Source organism: Silurus meridionalis, chromosome 18 (assembly GCF_014805685.1).
Source record: "Silurus meridionalis isolate SWU-2019-XX chromosome 18, ASM1480568v1, whole genome shotgun sequence".
In the NCBI taxonomy this organism is placed as follows: Eukaryota; Metazoa; Chordata; class Actinopteri; order Siluriformes; family Siluridae; genus Silurus; species Silurus meridionalis.
In genome coordinates, this window is record NC_060901.1 from 27582405 (window position 1) to 27590420 (window position 8016).

Below are 8016 nucleotides of genomic sequence, written 5' to 3' on the forward strand. Positions count from 1 at the left end.
CCATGGGTTTGGAAAATGTGGAAGAACATCAGTACCTGATCTTACTAACACCCTTGTAGCAGAATAAATCTCCATTAAAATCTAGTGCAACTTCTTCCCAGAAAAGTGGAGCTCAATATAACAGCAAATGGAGAAACCAAACTTCTGCTCAGGTGCCCACAAACCTTTCCGTAAATTTCCCAGGACGTGAATTTACTTCAGTACCTTATTGAATGGCATTCATTAATAATCAGTCATTTTGTCATCAAACACACACACACACACACACACACACACACACACACACACACACACACACACAGAGACACCTTGATTTCGCTGTTACAAGGTTACTTCACTTCCTCAAACCTCCAAAAAAAACACAGATAATGAAACAGTCACCAAAATATGTTCCTCTCTCGAAACACCTGCAATCACATGCTAGCACCACACGTGTGTGTGTGTGTGTGTGTGTGTGTGTGTGTGTGTGTGTGTGTGTGTGTGCGTGTGTGTGTGTGCGTGTGTGTGTGCATGTGTGTGAGAGATTATTTGCAGTAAATAATTCCATTTAGCTGCAGTCTATTAAAGGTCGCATCCTGGACTACATCATTCACACACACACACACACACACACACACACACACACACACACACACACACACACACACACACACAGACAGACAAAACCGGAGAGGTTTTTCCCCCAGTTTAACGGAAGTGTGTAGATGTGAACAAAATGAGTGTGTTTCCCAACACACACACACACACACACATATACACACACACACTTCTAAATCAGATCATTGAGTTCAATTATTAACACTATTAAAACGCTTACACACTGAGGTGTGTGTGTGTGTGTGTAAAAGACTGAGTCTACTATCTACTATATAGAAATTTAACACCTACAGCAGAAGGTCAATAAGAAGCTAAACCGTGTCAGTGTTTCCAGCAGAGGAGTAAAAGTCCACACCTCCTTCCCTCAGTAGAAGTGCAGATCCTGATGTTTTATAAAGTCTCGGGGAAAAGTTGAAGTTCTGACTGCACTTTATTCCTCAAGTGAAAGTGAAGAAGTTTGAGCTCTGAGATGTTCTTCAGTAAAAACTACCTGTTTTAGTGTCACGCTGGAACTGAACCTCATATTAATATCAGGGCTGTCAATCAATTCTAATATTTAATCACACATTTTTATCTGTTCTAAATGTACCATATATTAATACTTTATGATTTTAATACTCTAATTAACATGCGCATGGACAAATATTGCTGCTTTATGCAAATGTATGGTAATTATTAGTGAAATTAAACTCAACATGGAGCATGAAGACTAAATATTCCTGTAAATGTTCTAAAGTAATGATGGTAACTTTTGCTGTGTTTCCACACGGACGGTTAATGAGGTGAAACCGGAGAAACTGTACCCCAGAACTTTCATACGGATTCCACAATCAGAATATTTGTATCTCAGCTGTGTTTTAAATGTAAAACTGAAACGTTGATGCATTCATTTTAAGACTGTAGGAACGTTAAACCTTATTGGTGTGAGATTATATGGTTCCATATATATGATATGGTTCAGAAAACGTGCTACATCGTTATTAATATGCTTGACTGCATGCTGTGTGTCCTGACGGATCGACTCTGTTGTTGTTTTCTTGAAGTTTTAATAAGAAATCAATAGACTATAATTAAAAACAGACATAATTTAAAACAATCTATATAATCACACACTATATATCACCACACACGCTTTATAATCACACACGCTATATAATCACACACACTCTTTATAATCACGCACACTATATATAACCACACACGCTATATAATCACACACGCTATATAATCACACACACTCTTTATAATCACGCACACTATATATAACCACACGCTATATAATCACACACTGTATAATCACACACACTCTTTATAATCACACACACTCTATATAATCACACACACTCTTTATAATCACACACATTATATAACCACACACACTATATAATCACACACTATATATATATTCACACTATATATAACCACACACGCTATATAATCACACACACTCTTTATAATCACACACACTCTATATAATCACACACACTCTTTATAATCACACACTCTTTATAATCACACACACTCTATATAATCACACACTATATATATATTCACACACTATATATATAACCACACGCTATATAATCACACACACTCTTTATAATCACACACTCTTTATAATCACACACACTCTATATAATCACACACTATGTATATATTCACACACTATATATAACCACACACTATATAATCACACACACTCTTTATAATCACGCACACTATATATAACCACACGCTATATAATCACACACACTGTATAATCACACACACTTTATAATCACACACACTCTATATAATCACACACACTCTTTATAATCACACACATATATAACCACACACACTATATAATCACACACTATATATATATTCACACACTATATATAACCACACACGCTATATAATCACACACACTCTTTATAATCACACACACACTCTATATAATCACACACACACTCTTTATAATCACACACTCTTTATAATCACACACACTCTATATAATCACACTATATATATATTCACACACTATATATAACCACACGCTATATAATCACACACACTCTTTATAATCACACACTCTTTATAATCACACACACTATATAATCACACACTATATATATATTCACACACTATATATAACCACACACGCTATATAATCACACACACTCTTTATAATCACACACACTCTATATAATCACACACACTCTTTATAATCACACATTATATAACCACACACACTATATAATCACACACTATATATATATTCACACTATATATAACCACACACGCTATATAATCACACACTCTTTATAATCACGCACACTCTTTATAATCACACACACTTTATAATCACACACTATATAATCACACACACACTATATATAATCACACTATATAATCACACACACTATATATAATCACACTATACATATAATCACACACACTTTATAATCACACACACTATATAATCACACACACTACATATAATCACACACACTGTATATATAATCACACTATATAATCACACATATATATATATATATATATATATATATATATATATATATATATATATATATATATAATCACACACACTATATATAATCACACACACACTGTATATATAATCACACACACTACATATAATCACACACACACTGTATATATAATCACACACTATATAATCACACTATATATATATATATATATATATATATATATATATATATATATATATATATATATAATCACACTATACATATAATCACACACTATATATATAATCACACACTATATATATAATCACACACACTTTATAATCACACACTACATATAATCACACACACTGTATATATAATCACACACACTATATAATCACACACACACACATATATATATATATATATATATATATATATATATATATATATATATATATATAATCACACACTATACATATAATCACACACTATATATATATAATCACACACTATATATAATCACACACACTGTATATAATCACACACGATATATAATCACACACACTATATAATCACACACACTATATATATATATATATAATCACACACACTGTATATAATCACACACACTGTATATAATCACACACGATATATAATCACACACACTATATATAATCACACACTCCATGTAATCACACACACTGTATATAATCACACACACTCTGTATAATCACACACTCTGTATAATCACACATATATAATCACACACTCCATGTAATCACACACACTCTATATAACCACACGCTATATAATCACACTCTATATAATCACACTATATAATCACACACACTACATATAATCACACACACACTGTATATAATCACACACTATATAATCACACACTATATATATATATATATATATATATATATATATATAATCACACACTATATAATCACACACTATATATATATATATATATATATATATATATATATATATATATATATATATATATATATATATAATCACACACTATATATAAATCACACACAGTATATAATCACACACACGATATATAATCACACACTATATATAATCACACACACTGTATATAATCACACACACTGTATATAATCACACACGATATATAATCACACACACGATATATAATCACACACTATATATATAATCACACACACTGTATATAATCACACAAGATATATAAATCAACACTATATATATAATCACACACACTGTATATAATCACACACAGTATATAATCACACACAGTATATAATCACACACACTGTATATAATCACACACAAGATATATAAATTAACACTATATATATAATCACACACACTGTATATAATCACACACAGTATATAATCACACACACAGTATACAATCACACACTATATATATAATCACACACACTGTATATAATCACACACAAGATATATAAATCAACACTATATATATAATTACACACACTGTATTTAATCACACACACTGTATTTAATCACACACACAGTATATAATCACACACTATATATAATTACACACTGTATATAATCACACACACTGTATATAACCACACACTGTATATAATCACACACACTGTATATAATCACACACGGTATATAATCACACACACGGTATATAATCACACACACTATATAATCACACTATATAATCACACACACTATAATCACACACTGTATATAATCACACACTATATAATCACACACACTGTATCATCACACACACTGTATAATCACACACTATATATCATCACACACACTGTATATAATCACACACACTGTATGTAATCACACACTATATAATCACACACACTGTATATAATCACACACTATATATCATCACACACTATATAATCACACACACTGTATATAATCACACACACTATATCATCACACACACTGTATATAATCACACACACTATATAATCACACACACTATATCATCACACACACTGTATATAATCACACACAATATATAATCACACACACTGTATATAATCACACACACTGTATAATCACACACTGTATATAATCACACACACTATATAATCACACACACTGTATAATCACACACACTATATAATCACACACTATATAATCACACACACTGTATATAATCACACACTATATAATCACACTATATAATCACACACACGGTATATAATCACACACACGATATATAATCACACACATTGTATATAATCACACACACGATATATAAATCACACACACTCTATAATCACGACATATTTTTCATAACATTCCAACCTTTACACTCACATAGTGGGAGAGAAATATATACACGTACAGAAAGACAAACAGACAGACAGAGAGAAAGAGAGACAGACCGATACAGATGGACAGAGAGACAGACAGAAAGAGGGATAAAGTACAGACAGATAGAGAGACTGAGAGACAGATACAGTTCCTGGCATGTTCCTAACACACGTGGCATCAAAGACATCAGATAGCAATTAGTTTAAAACATTAAAAGCACACACATATAGTGTAACACAATACTACACAAACGCTGCACAATGTTACAAACTCACTCTACACAGTCACTCTACACAGCTACACAACACTATACACACACACGTATATAATCACACACTATACACACACACTTATACCACGTTATACACACACACACACTATACACACACACACACACACACACACACACACACACACACACACACTATACACACACTATACACACACATTATACACCTACACACACTATACACACACACACGTTATACACAGCTACACAACACTATACACACACACTTATACACGTTATACACACCTACACAACACTATACACACACACACGTTATACACACCTACACAACACTATACACACACACATTATACACACCTACAAAACACTATACACACACTTATACCACGTTATCACACCTACACAACACTATACACACACACGTTATCCACACCTACACAACACTATACACACTTACACAATGTTATACACACCTACACAACACTGTACACACACACACACGTGTTATACACACATACACAACACTATACACACACATTATACACCTACACAACACTATACACGTTATACACACCTACACAACACACTACACACTTGTACACAATGTTATACACACCTACACAACACTCTACACCGTTATACACACTACACAATACTACACACACTTATACAATGTTATACACACCTACACAACACTATACACACCGTTATACACACCTACAACACTATACACACACGTGTTATACACACCTACACAACACTATACACATGTTATACACAACTACACAACACCCTGCACACTTGTACACACGTTATACACACCTACACACACTCTACACACACGTTATACACACCTACAACACTCTACACACACTTATACAATGTTATACACACCTACACAACACTATACACACGTTATACACACTACACAACACTATACACACAGATGTTATACACCTACACAACACCCCGCACACTTGTACACAACGTTATACACACCTACACACACTCTACACACACATTATACACACCTACACAACACTATACACACAGATGTTATACACACCTACACAACACCCCGCACACTTGTACACAATGTTATACACACCTACACAACACTCTCCACACACGTTATGCACACCTACACAACACTATACACACACGTTATGCACACCTACACAACACTCTAGACACACTTATACGTTATACACACCTACAACATTACACACTTACACAATGTTATACACCTACACAACACACTACACACTTGTACACAACGTTATACACCTACACACACTATACACACACATACACACCTACAACACTACACACACACACACACGTTATACACCTACACAACACTCTACAAACTCTTACACAACGTTATACACACCTTCACAACATTACACACTTACACAATGTTATACACACCTCCACAACACTACACACTTGTACACACGTTATACGCACCTACACAACACTCTACACACACTTATACAATGTTATACACACACAACACACACACACACGTTATACACACCTACACAACACTCTAGACACACTTATACGTTATACACACACACAACACTCTACACTCTTACACAACGTTATACACACCTACACTATACACACGTTATACACACCTACACACACACTTGTAAACAACGTTATACACTACACAACACTCTACACACTTATACAATGTTATACACACTACACAACACTCTACACAAACAATGCTAGACAGACATACAGACAGACAGACAGATAAAAATGAAGACAAGTAGACAGATGAAGTATTTTGCTCCCACAGCTGGATTCTGACATCAGCAGTTACTCCTTGCATATCTTTACACACACACACACACATACTTTCTCTCTCTCTCTCTCTCACACACACACACACACACACACACACACACACACACACTGTAGAGGTATTCGTGTATAATATTTCAGCTTGATTTATCTCTAATAATCTCATAGTTAGACGACGCAATCCAGATGTGATGGCACGCGCTCCTCAAACACACACACACACACATACACACACATACACACACACTATTAACATAAAACACATTTGAATTTTTTTTTTTTTACTTTTTTTTACCTTCTAAAGTTCCGTCGTTTTCATCCTGCCGCTGCACGCGCCCTAATCCTCAATAAGCGCGCTCTACCCGACACTGAGCGCTGCGTGTGTGTGTGTGTGTGTGTGTGAGACAGATGGAGAAACAGGAGTGTGAGAAGTAACCAATGATTATGAGTTTAGGGGATTCAGCCGCTTTTTTATTAAACCAATAGAAATTCAGGATAAAACGATGGGCGGAGCTTCAGGAAAAGCAGCCAGCAAATGACGCACTTCAA

At 33.9% G+C, this 8016-nt stretch overlaps 1 protein-coding gene across 3 annotated transcripts in view; it reads right to left on the reverse strand.

The window, feature by feature from the left end:
* fynb (FYN proto-oncogene, Src family tyrosine kinase b) overlaps positions 1–7910 on the reverse strand; it is a 23235-nt gene extending 15325 nt beyond the window's left edge. For all 3 annotated transcript variants that reach the window (XM_046872739.1, XM_046872738.1, XM_046872737.1), the window contains exon 1: positions 7763–7910. The gene's annotated coding sequence lies outside the window, so the exon portion shown is untranslated. The remainder of the gene's footprint in view (positions 1–7762) is intronic.
* Between the last annotated feature and the right edge of the window lie 106 nt (positions 7911–8016).